The sequence below is a fragment of the Schistocerca americana genome, chromosome 3 (genome assembly GCF_021461395.2).
Source record: "Schistocerca americana isolate TAMUIC-IGC-003095 chromosome 3, iqSchAmer2.1, whole genome shotgun sequence".
In the NCBI taxonomy this organism is placed as follows: domain Eukaryota; kingdom Metazoa; phylum Arthropoda; class Insecta; order Orthoptera; family Acrididae; genus Schistocerca; species Schistocerca americana.
The window spans coordinates 393,033,585-393,047,092 of NC_060121.1; positions in this window are offsets into that span (position 1 = coordinate 393,033,585).

The following is a 13,508-nucleotide window of genomic DNA, read 5'->3' on the forward strand; positions in this document are numbered from 1 at the left end:
CGTCGACGTCTGAATATCCGGCGAGCGATGTATGCAAAGAATCTACCAACCACTAAATTCGTGACGTACAGGGTGTTCGGAAATTCCCATTACTCGTAGAGCGGAGTGAGTAGGTTATATTTTGAAATGGAACCTATGTTCGGAAACGTATCGTTTCCGTGCTACAACCATTTGAAACATGTTAGTAACGTGACCACTTTTACAAGTAACTGATTAGGTGTAATCCAGTACATCACCTGTTTTACGGTCTCATTCATTAATAGTCAGCCGACCAGTGTGTCCGAGCGGTTCTAGGCGCTACTGTCTGGAACCGCGCAACCGCTACGGTCGCAGGTTGGAATCCTGCCTCGGGCATGACTGTGTGATGTCCTTAGGTTAGTTAGGTATAAGTAGTTCTAAGTTCTATGGGACTGATGACCTCAGAAGTTAAGTCCCATAGTGCTCAGAGCCATTTGAACCATTAATAGTCAAAGTAATTGTTCGAGTATACGTTGACGGGTTTTCTTCAGCGAGATGCATTACGCTCTCTTCCAATAATTCGGGTGTGCAACATCTCCTACCAGCATACAGTCACTCCTGCTGACGGTGAAGATACCCTTTCTCGAAGCTGGTGCTTTATTTTGGCGCAAAGAGTATGCGACGGCGTCGGACGTCGCGGAGAGCGATGCTGGTAAGGGCGACAAGCACTTTTTGTATTAGCGTGAGCTTCGCAATTCAGATGTACTCTGCAAACTGTACTCAGCTATTTTGTACTAACACCCTCAGACACGTGAATGAGGCTCGAAACATGTCAGAGACGTAGGATTGACGTCAGATGACATCAGCTGAGGCGGCCGGAGTGGCCGTGCGGTTCTAGACGCCACAGTCTGGAACCGCGTGACCGCTACGGTCGCAGGTTCGAATCCTGCCTCGGGCATGGATGTGTGTGATGTCCTTAGGTTAGTTAGGTTTAAGTAGTTCTAAGTTCTAGGGGACTAATGACCTCAGCAGTTGAGTCCCATAGTGCTCAGAGCCATTTGAACATCAGCTGAGGCCGGCCGGAGTGGCCGTGCGGTTCTAGACGCTACAGTCTGGAACCGCATGACCGCTACGGTCGCAGGTTCGAATCCTGCCTCGGGCATGGATGTGTGTGATGTCCTTAGGTTAGTTAGGTTTAAGTAGTTCTAAGTTCTAGGGGACTGATGACCACAGCAGTTAAGTCCCATAGTGCTCAGAGCCATTTGAACCATTTGAACATCAGCTGATCCGACGTAATCGTCTCCCACCATGACTACTCTGTTAAATATCTACCTAGCAAACATGTTTTCACACGGCTGTAGCACGGAAAAGGCACGTTTCCGAACATGGGCTCCTGTTCAAGATGTTACGTACTCACTTCCCTCTAACAGTCCTAGAAGTTAGAAAAAGGAATCTTCGAGCAACCAGTATTTATCATATATAATATTTAGCCTAACTAATGGGATTTTTGTGAAGAACGACATTCCGTTTTCGGTGACAGATTTGTTCGAAAATTCTATTTATTCACTGTAGCCGACATATTCTTCTCGATAGAATCACTAACTGCGTCGATACTTTATATAATTTTCATTAATTGTTCAGTCTAACGTTTTTATTACATGACATGTTTCGATCTCACTGGATCAACTTCAAATGATAACAAGTTACTGTGGCTTGCAAAAGATGACAATGTTTCGAACATGTATCTGGTGGTGATAGGGGAGGAAGGAAACCCGATGAAGAGGGGCAGGGTAAAGGGAAAACTGAAAATGAGGGTGATGGGAGAAGGGAGAGAGAGCCTGGCGTGGGAGCGGGGGGGGGGGGGGGGGGGGGGGTTTATGAGTTTAACAACAGGCGAGTTTCTAAAATTTTTGAAAGTATAGTTGTGTTAAATTCACGTCAAAATATTAATAGTGTACCACAAAGGGTGTGGAAACTGTAATCGCATAAAACAGTAAAATTCTAAAATGATGGGAGAGGATTGAGAGCGGGGAAAGAAAGCAAAGGAAGGGGCGGAGGGAGGGGGGCGGGAGGGAGGAGTATTAGAGGCAGGGATGCTATGGGTATAGCGAGAAAGTCTTGTAAAACTTCAAAAAGCTGCTTATGAAAAAAAAATCTTCTTTTAATATACTGAAATCATAAAGCTGTAAAAGTGGTGAATAGTAATTGATAAAAGAGAAAATAAATTATATAAACTGAATTAGTGTCTTACTCTGGAAGTATTCATTTTGACACAATCACTTTTTATGACACAGTCAGGACCAGTTTTCTCACGCGTAACTAAAATGATGAAGCTACAACCGGCCTTCCACATTTGGCTGGCGGTCGGGTCGCGTTATGCCCCTCGCTCACTGTGTGGTGCTATCTTTGTCGCGAGCGCCGAATTTGCGAAAGCGTTGTTAACGATTCGACCGCTACTAAGTGTTTGTGATAAGCAAGAATATAAATTTTATGTTTGCTCACTTCACTAAATGGTTCAAATGGCTCAGAGCACTATGGGACCTAACATCTGAGGTCATCAGTCCCCTAGAACTTAGAACTACTTAAACCTAACTAACCTATGGACATCACACACATCCATGGCAGAGGCAGGATTCGAACCTGCAACCGTAGCGGTCGCGCAGTTCCAGACTGTAGCGCCTAGAACCGCTCGGCCACTCCGACCGGCACTCACTTCACTCGCAGTAGTTTAAGCTGCGGTGTTAGATTCGTGCCTAACCACACTCTGAAAACACGACATATTTAAAATCAACAACAGTGTACTTCTGACAATCAGTCTAGAAATAGGGTTGCTGTTCGTTTCACTCGCAACTGTTTTTGCTGATGTCTTAGATTCCTGTAATACAACTTCCTCAGAAACAGCGACGTATTCGGAATAAACAGCTAGGTATTCGTCAGAAGTAAGAGTTCAAATGCTTCATTCCCATAGATTTAAGCCCTACTCTTAGGTTCCTGCCTGACAACAGCCTCAGAAATCTCGACATATTCTGGAAAAAGAACTGGCAGATGTTTGAGACAAGCGAGAATACAAGTTTCATTGCTTGTCATTTCACTCTATCCTTCGGATTTTATTCAGGCTAAAGTCACAATATGGAACAGAATCATACCTCAGAGAACGTGCTCTTACATGCAAATGATAAAATATTGCGGAACATAATTCTGTTATATAAAAAAGAAAGAACAAGAATCTGTTACAAAAGCGAAGATGGGAAAAGAAGCAAGCATGTCACAGGACGCGAACCTATCTCCTTCGACTTTATCGCTAAACATCTCTAAGCAAAAGACCATACTAAACACCTAAAACAGCGGGTATTAATATCACTTATCTACTAAAGCCTTTTATCACCGATTTCGAGTTAGCTGAATTTTAACTGTAACATGTCATACCAAGAGTTATGCGTGTGAGATAAATCTTCAACGCACTATTGCCTTACAACGACACTCTGTCATGCCACGAAAGTTGTTATGCCGAATCTACAAAATACCAGGAAACCAAACATGTCGTCTCGAGGCTAGCAAGCGAGGGACATCTCGGGACCCGACATTGACGCAGGTTGTAGCTTCCTCACTTCAGTCACACGTGTTTCAGTCCACGATGGTCATCTACAAATGCCATGAGCGACATGCGATGAACATATATTCGAGCGTTGTCAGACTGATAACTCGTGAGCTCTAGTCCACCAGATGCTGCCCATGACATCTGAATATGACTTGTTATTGGAGGAAATATGTTGCCAGAATGAAATTTTCAGTCTCCAGCGTAGTGTACGCTGGTTTTTGTAACTTCCTGGCAGTGTACTTCCGCCGGTACCTGCTCTCCTACCTCCCAAATTTCACAGAATTCTCCTGCGAAACTTACACGACCAGCAGTGCTGGAAGAAAGGATATCGCGGAGACATGGCTTAGCCACAGCCTGGGGGATGTTTCCAGAGTGAAAGTTTCACTCTGCAGCGGAGTGTACGCTGGAGAACTTCTGTGAAGTTTGGAAGGTAGGAGACGAGGTACTGGTGGAAGTAAAATTGTGAGGACGGGTCGTGAGTCGTGCTTGGGTAGCTCAGTTGGGAGAGCACTTGCCCGCGAAAGGCAAAGGTCCCGAGTTCGAGTTTCGATGCGGCACACAGTTTTAATCTGCCAGGAAGTTTCAGAAATTGGTTGTGTTGGTGTCATAAAAAGTCACAGTGTCAAAAATAAGTAGAACTTAATGTATCTTAATCAGATGTTCAACGTCTTGATTGCCATAGCGTCACGAAATTAAATAGATTATGAATGTTATAAAAATAGAAGTCGTGTTCCCCAAAAAAGTTGGTTCCAGTGGAAGCATTTTAAGATACGGCGTGGTTTTTTGTAATATACCAATTCCTGCCCACCCTTGTGTGCTGGTCTTGTTCGCTATTGTAGTCTCATCCACTAGTTGCTGCTTGCAGAGCAAACAGGGCCTTTGTCCACCATGAAGTTGATGGGCTCGGTTTTCCCCAATCCTCCTAAATTAGTGGTGCTTGGAGCCGACTAGGCTCATTTTATGGGCAAGTAATTTCCATATAACGGACGGTGTTTCTAGCATCCGTTGCCGGAAAAGTTGTTAAAAGTCCATCCAGAAGTCAGAACTTAACAGAAGCGCTGTAGACGTGAACGAATGAGATTCCATACGTTCTGCTCCTGATTCTGGTAGGCTGAAAGGCCTATAGGTTAAATAACTTTCTGGATTGATTTGGAACTCCAAAATCGGGGAATAGACTAGAAGACTACGTCGTGTATATAATTTGTGGGGCAGACGTTGTAGCATTATTTCCTTTTGTTGAATTACACTTAAAATCTGCCCAATGGGTAAAAAAAGGACAGTGGATTCACTATTTTATTCTATAAGGAGTTTCCTTTTATGAGTTATTGGTAGAAAATCAGAGAACTCTTTTTCATGTAATCAAAGAAAGCATTTTACTGACGACGAAGCTTCTAGAAATCTCTTAAACACATATTTTATATCTGTGGTAACAAATGAGGAGATTGATCTACAGTTGTTTCTTTTGTTATTTTTTGCCTGTGTAAGCTCTGATAGGCTGGAGGTAAGTTTTGTTCTCTCTGTTTGCTGGAAAATAATCATGTCATTTACTATAAGTAGTTGTGTTAATTGTTTAAAAGATTAATAACATTCCTTATCTCCTTGTCGTCAAAGTAATTTTTACTCCGTTCTAATAATTTTCAGACATCAAATGCGAGGAGTTGGCGACGAATTGTTCGATGATGAAACGACATGAACAATGTTCGTGTTTTCTCGTTAAATCTTCGTTAAACGAAGCGTGAAAACCCCCAACTATCCCCATCCCCCTGAGATTAATTTGCCGAACATATCCATTATCTTACGTAGCTTCCTGCGCAGTAATTGTTCTTGATTGATCGATCACGCATTATCTAACAATGTCTAAACTTCAGTTCAGACTGATCAACTGGTTTGTGCCTTTCGGAGTCTCTGGAAAGATAAATTTATACCATCATCGTTGTGATAGCATTAGCAGCAGCATCCTACGGTAGTCCAGAAATTGCTTCATTATTCACTTCGCAACAATAAACGATGTAATTCAGAGCACAACACATTTATGTAGTGGCTCGTGTATTTCTGTAGGGCCTAAACAGTTTTATTGTTCCTATTGTTATTATCACTACTGTTATTATTTTTGTTATTACTATAATAATAATAATAATAATTATAATAGTAATAATTATTATTATTATTAATAGTACTAGCAGTAGTAGTAGTAGTAGTAGTAGTAGTAGTAGTGGTGGTGGTGGTGGTGGTCGTGATCCGACATAAAGCAGTCTGCCATTTCAAAAGTAAGTTAAGAGATAGGGAGCACAGTGCACACATTTTAACTTAGTTGATTTTAATTGGAGGTGCAGAATGTGGGTTAAGTGGGTGTCGTTAGGGAGAGTAGTGTCTCGGAGGAAGCATGTTTGTTAGAAATAAGCAACTCTAACTGCCTCATTGAGTGCTTCATTCGTGGTTTAATGAAAAGTGTTCAAAGAAAATTGTTTCCCTATTCGAAAGTTTATCTAGGCGCTAATGTTGTTCTTGATTGGAGGGGGGGGGGGGCGGGGGGAGGGTGCACTAGCTAACACAGGGTTTCTCAAACTGATCTAAGCACTTTCAAGTGATTGTGAATAGTGTTCGTATTGATGTATGGTATTTTATTGTTATATGCACTGAAACAGCAACTCAAGACTTTTGTATTACAGAAATATCCAACAAAATGACTGACAGACTAACGGAGAAGGCATTTTGCATGATGGAAGTCTGTAAGAGCTAGTCCTCAACCGCAATGCATAGCTAACTCAGGATTACATTTAACAAGGCTCCAACCATCAGATAGTCCATTTAAGAGTGAGTAAAGAAGTTTAAGGAAAAGGGATGTCTTTGTAAAGGCAAAAGCAGTGCGTGGCCATCAACACCTGAGGACCAGGTTGAACGGATCAGGGTAAAATTCCTCGGAACTTCACAGAAATCAACGTCTCGTGCCGGTCGCGAGCTAGAAATTCTACAACCAACTCTTTGTAGAGTGCTGAAAAAACGCTTTCAAATGAAACCATATCGGATTGATTGCTCCTTCCCATTACACCTGGCGACAAAGATTTACGGAAACCTTTTCGCATTAATATGCGGCACTTAACTGAAGAAGACGATTTCGCCCGCAGGTTGGTTTTCAACTTTGAGGTTACCTTCAACCTGAGCGTTTCAGTAAAGGTCTTGCTGCATTAATAATCTCCCCATGATCCATGTATTGGTTCCCACGAAGTGCATCCTTCGTTGGTCCGAACAGACGGGAGTCGGAAGGTACCAGATCAGGACTGTAGGATGAATGAGGACAAATAGTCCATCTAAGGTTTGTGAGCTCTTCTAGAGTGCGCATACTTCGGTGACGTCTTGCGTTGTCGCTGAGAAGAGCGTATGCATTTTTGTGGCCACGAACTCGCTGCAGTCGTCCTACAATATCCTGAAGATCGTTGCACCATGGGGTAGGACACCAAACAGAAAAATTCCCTGAGAGTCTGGAAGACCGTTGCCATGACTATATCGGCTCACGACCAGTCTTGGAACTACTTCTTCGCCGAAGAGATGGTATGATCTCACTCTATGGGTCCATGAGTTGCCGTTTTATTTCCAGTTCGAAGTGACCATGTTTCATCGCTTGTGATGGTGTCCGACGAAGAAAAGTCAGGATCAGCCTCGTAAAGGGCAATCATTCCCCACAGATGGTCCTCCTTTGCTCTTTATGATCTTCCGTTAGGTGGGCACACACCTTTGAATACCACAACTGGTGGACGAGTGTGTCAGCACTACCAACAGAGACGTCCAACTGTGGATTTATGTGTTTGACTGTTATCCATCGAGCACCTAGAACGACTGTGTTCGCACATTCCAGCATTGCATGAGTCATAGCTGAGTGCGGCCGGACGGCCAGCGAAGGATCGGACAGGTTCATTGACCATGTTGCAATGATGACATACGCCTCGCCCAACGATTCACCATGGTTTTGTTCACAGGTCTTCGTAGATATTGTGCAAGCACCTTTGAATATCTGTCATACTCTGGGTTTCCGCCAAAAGAAACCCAGTGACAGCTCTCTGCTTGGAACCCACCTCCGTTTACAGACGCCGTTTTGAAGGATACATATAGCGCCTCAGATATGGGAATTTCATGAAACTATAGGGATGAAGCGGGGATGTTCCGCGAAACCCCACAGCAAATTTCGCATTTTTCAACCGAACCTGGCAGGGAAGAAAGACACGTAGGAAAAATATTTAAGGTTAGTCATTGAATGCCTAAGGTAAAATCATTTTTTACAATTATTTGGAGGTGTCTACGTGATTTTGAGTAACCCTGTACTTGAGTGCACTCAGAGTTAATGGTCTCAGATAGGTTGGGAAGCTCTGCGTTAGAGAGATCTGCTTACATTCATACATTCATGCGCTCGTACCTTGCAGGAAATAACTTACTACGGCTCGATATCAGTCCATTCAACATGCTATGGTACCCCCTACAACCTACCCTCTTTTTATGTGCAGTTAAACCAAAAACATAGTCGGAGCAGCTTCTTGCCGCATCAATAAGCTCCCCATCATCCACAGTTGTGTAGCGAGGTGTTTGATTGTGATCCACCGATGACCTCGAATAAGAGTTTCCGCACATTCGAACACTTCAGTAGTCACAGTTGTGTGCGGCACGAACGAGGTCGAACAGGTTTTCGCAAACTTGTTGCGCTGATGACGGACGCCTTGCCCAGCGACTCGCCGTGCCTTTGTTCACTGCCAGGTCTCCTTAGGCAATCTGCAAGCGTCTATGAATATCTCCGTTGTTCTGGTTTTCCTCCAAAAGAAACTCAACGAGATTTCTCTTCTAGGAAAACACCTCCGTTAGGGACGCCATTTTGAAGGATTCTTACAACGCCGACAAAAATCGGAAATTTACGAAGTTGTAGGGGCTGAGGCGAGAATATTCCACGATTTCCCACAGAAAATTTCACATTTTTTAACCAAAAGTGGCCGAGAAGAAAAATAGGTTTCGTTACTTATTGAACTCCCATCGTACAAACATTTTTTGCAATTACCTGAAGGTGTCTACATGATTGTGAATAACACTGTACTTCATTGCACTCAGGTGTAATGGTATGAGAAAATTTATGAAACATTGAGTTAGAGAGATCTGTTTATTCTCAGATCGCGCGTAGCTTGTAGAGATAAATCACTGCGCCACGAGATCAGTCCACTCACCATGCTGTGGTATGCCTAATCTCCTCTCCCGTTGTTATATACTTTCAATAGAGAAAAATGTTATAGGTTACAGGTTCCGCCTTTCTGTAAACATGCTGTTCTTTTATTTTTATCCAGACATGTTTCAACACCTTTGTGCTATCCTCAGTTGGTTTCTGTTTGTTGAAAACTGTAAAAAAATGAACATATATTAGGTTGTAAATGGTCTAACAAAGTGAAGCATAAAGCAAGTTTTTGTTCGTTTTCTTCTTACCGCCATTTTACATTATACGGTTTTACAGGACCTTTTGTATGGTGACAAGCAGACAGTTTGTCATCTAGATTCTAAAATTCACATTTACATCGTTTGGTTTGCAGTTGAGAAGCTATCAGTACAGCTGTTGGTCCTGCAAAACCGTATAACGTAAAATCACAGTAAGAGGCAAACCGAACAAAAACTCTCTTTAGGCCTCACTTTTTTAGATCAGTTACAACCTAAAATATGTTCACTTTTTACAGTTTTCAACAAACAAAAACCCGCTGATGATGACAAAGAGGTGCTGAAACATATTTGGGTAAAATGGAAGAACAGTGTGTTTGCCAGAAAGGCGGAACCTGTATCCCATAATTTCACTGTAAACACGAATGAAAAGACAGGAGCTGCAGATCCAAAACAGAATCAGAGTGCTTCTAGTATGATAAATGTTCCCTAATCATTATACTTGTAGCATATGATAACTTTAATAGCCTAGACCTCCGAAAGCATGGCATTTCCGACAGAGGCATTGCATTTTGGAGCCGTCAGTATACGGGGTGGTCCATTGATAGTGACGGGGTCAAATATCTCATGAAATAAGCATCAAACAAAAAAACTACAAAGAACGAAACTCGTCTAATTGAAGGGGGAAACCAGATGGTGGTATGGTTGGCCCGCTATATGGCGCTGTCGTAGGTCAAACAGATATCAACCGCGTTTTACTATATAGGAACCCCAATTTTTATTACATATTCGTGTACTACGTAAAGAAACATGAATGTTTTAGTTCGACCACTTTTTTCGCTTTGTGATACCTCTGTAATAGTCACAAGCGTATAAGTACGTGGTATCACGAACATTCCGCCAGTGAGGACTGTATTTGCTTCGTGATACATTACCCGCGTTAAAATGGACCGTTTACCAATCGCGGAAAAGGTCGATATCGTGTTGATGTATGGCTATTGTGATCAAAACGCCCAACGGGCGTGTACTATGTATGCTGCTCGGTATCCTGGAGGACATCATCCAAGTGTCCGGACCGTTCGCCGGATAGTTACGTTATATAAGGAAACAGGAAGTGTTAAGCCACATGTGAAACGTCAACCATGACCTGCAACAAATGATGATGCCCAAGTAGGTGTTTTAGCTGCTGTCGCGGCTAATCCGCACACCAGTAGCAGACAAATTCGGCGAGAATCTCACAAACGTCGGTGATCAGAATGCTACATCTACATCGATTGCACGCGTACCATATGTCTATGCACCAGAAATTGCAAGGAGGCGACTTTGAACGTCGTGTACAGTTCTGCCACTGGGCACAACAGAAATTACGGGACAACGACAGATGTTTTCACGCGTTCTATTTAGCGACGAAGCTTCATTCACGAACAGCGGTAACGTAAACCGGCACAATTTGCACTACTGGGCAACGGAAAATCCACGACGGCTGCGACAAGTGGAGCATCGGCGACCTTGACGGGTTAATGTATGGTGCGGTATTATGGGAGGAATGATAATTGGCCCCCATTTTATCGATGGTTATCTAAATATTGCAATGTATACTGATTTCATACGTAATGTTCTACCGATGTTACTACATGATGTTTCACTGCATGACAGAATGGCGATGTACTTCCAACATGATTGATATCAGGCTCATAGCTCGCGTGCGGTTGAAGCGGTATTGTGTAGCATATTTCATGAGAGGTGGATTGATCGTCGAAGCGCCATACCAAGGTCCGCACGTTCACCGAATCTGTCGTCCTCGGATTTCTTTCTGTGGGGAAAGTTGAAGGATATTTGCTATCGTGATCCACCGACAACGCCTGACAACATGCATCAGCGCATTGTCAATGCATGTGGGAACATTATGGATGGCGAACTACTCGCTGCTCAGAGGAATGTCGTTACACGTATTGCGAAATGCATTGAGGTTGCCGGCCGAAGTGGCCGTGCGGTTAAAGGCGCTGCAGTCTGGAACCGCAAGACCGCTACGGACGCAGGTTCGAATCCTGCCTCGGGCATGGATATTTGTGATGTCCTTAGGTTAGTTAGGTTTAACTAGTTCTAAGTTCTAGGGGACTAATGACCTCAGCAGTTGAGTCCCATAGTGCTCAGAGCCATTTGAACCATTTTTTTGCATTGAGGTTGACGGTGCATTTATTGCATTAATGTGGTATTTACAGGTAATCACGCCGTAACAGCATGCGTTCAGAGATGATAAGTTCACAAAGGTACATGTATCACATTGGAACAACCACCGAAATAAAATGTTCAAACGTACCTACGTACTGTATTTTCATTTAAAAAACCTACCTATTACCAACTGTTTGTCTAAAATTGGTAGCCCTATGTTTGTGACTATTACAGCGCCATCTATCACAAAGCGAAAAAAGTGTTCAAACTAAAACATTCATATATGCGCCATCTGGTTTCCCCCTTCAAGATAGACAAGTTTCGTTCTTTGTAGTTTTTTCGTTTGAAGCTTATTTCGTGAGATATTTGGCCTGTTCATGATCAGTGGACCACCCTGTAGATATAGGCGGCCTACGGACGCTGGCTTAAAAACTGCGCCGAAGTTTCATTATTTATGCGACGCCACTTCCTGGCGGTGGAATGATGAGCTGAATGATTGAATATACTACTAGAGAGACCCCAGAAGTGGTCGCCGGGTGGGGCCCACGCTGCTGTGGCGTGGTGGTACGCCCCCTGTGCGGTTGTGTCGCTCTGCCGAACCGGAGCAGAGAGCCGGACGGAAGGGGCGCCGGAATTTATTGTGGCGCCTGGGGAGCGCCGGCGATGATAAAACGGGCCGACCTGCGCCGGCCCGGTCCAGCCGTATTGTTCTCCGGCTGCCAAATTAACTTCGGCTCGGAATTAGTTTCTGTGCGACGGCCGTCCGACTGGTCAGCCGCCGCCGCCGCCGCCGCCATCGCCGCCGCCCACGCTGCCGCCGCCGCAGCCGCTGCCACCACCCCCGCAGGGGGCGGCAATGTCATTAATCCCTACCTGAGTGACATACCTTGACATCCTCGATATCCGGACTAGGAGGTCGCCTTTGATAAGCGACGTAATTACAGTTGCTCAATATTGCAGCTTCTCAGGTGAAGGACACGGCACGTCGCACAGAACTCGGAAAACTATTTCATTTGCTGTTCACTCGGTCGGCATGGTTGTCTCTGGGCCAACAGTCGCATACCAAAGGCGTTACGTCAGAGTAAGAGCTGTGACGGCTGTAATAAATTACTGGGTATCTAAAAAAGACTTATCCAACTCTACAAGACTACATATTTTCCATGTGTTTGATAGAAGCTTGAAGCAAACTGTGGTTCATTTATCGAAACTAAAAGTTTACCTTAGCGCGAGTTGTAAGTTGCTGGTGTATGTCGTTGTCAGTAGGTATCTCCGTGTTGCAAGTAACTTGCCCTCTTGCTCATCCTTTACCCAATGTGAGTCTGTTCGAAATGGAAAAAACTGCAGAAATAAATTACATTCCGCTTTCACCGTTTCAGCAAATGCTATTCAGATACAACTGTGGAGCATTATTTTCTTAGAAAACACGTCACTCTACCTCTTAAGGCTGAAAGCTTTCGACGGCTAACATTACTGTAGGTGCCATCAGTCGCATCCTCTTTGCATGTGGAAAATGGGACGTGTACATATAATCATTTTTGCAAAAGTTACGTCGCCTGAAAGTAGAATTTCCCACGAGAGCAGCCATTCTACTTTCTTTTAGTAAATCCACGCAAAAGAACGACCCTTTTAAATTTTTGCGAACTGACAAGATGTAACGCGTAACTGGGAGCTGTATTAACAGTCATTTCATGTTAATAAGAAGGTTATCTGTAGAGATATTTGAGCTTAGGCCTCGTATCATTGAATCGCCTTACTTCATATTCCTTTCGTTTTTTTAAATAAATTTATGATGCTAGAAGAACTGCCTCTGTCCAGTTAACGGAATATATACGTTCTGAGAAGTAAACTGTGGAACGTTATTAACTGAACATCTCTCGCATTTGCCTTTTAACTTGGAAAATCGCCGTTAAATGCGGAAGATAAATGAGAACATGACACAAGTAGTTTAAAGGCACAGCTCACCACCGAGCGCTCGTTCAAGGCGTAGAGAGCATTCAGTAGAGTTTTTCATGTGTCTGGCATGTTTTACTGCGACTTTTGTGTTAAATTGTTACAAGCCTTTCGTGATGGTGACAACTTGTGAAGGTTTATGAATGCTTCTGCTAACGGATGCGGATGATAACAGTTTCCTTTTATATTTGAAATTCATTCCCACTGAAATGGAAAAGTGAACAGCCACAGCGTAAGAACATGGGCTGTCATACGCCATAGTGAGTACAAGAGAGACTTTACACAGAGGCAAGCGTTTCGTGCCAATTCATGAGTAAATACGAGTATTTTAAACAAAATTTTTTTCGGAAATATGTTTACATGAATCACATAACTGCATTGCAGATAGGGATTATTCCAGAGAGGACGGAGCACATCTTAGTGACTACTA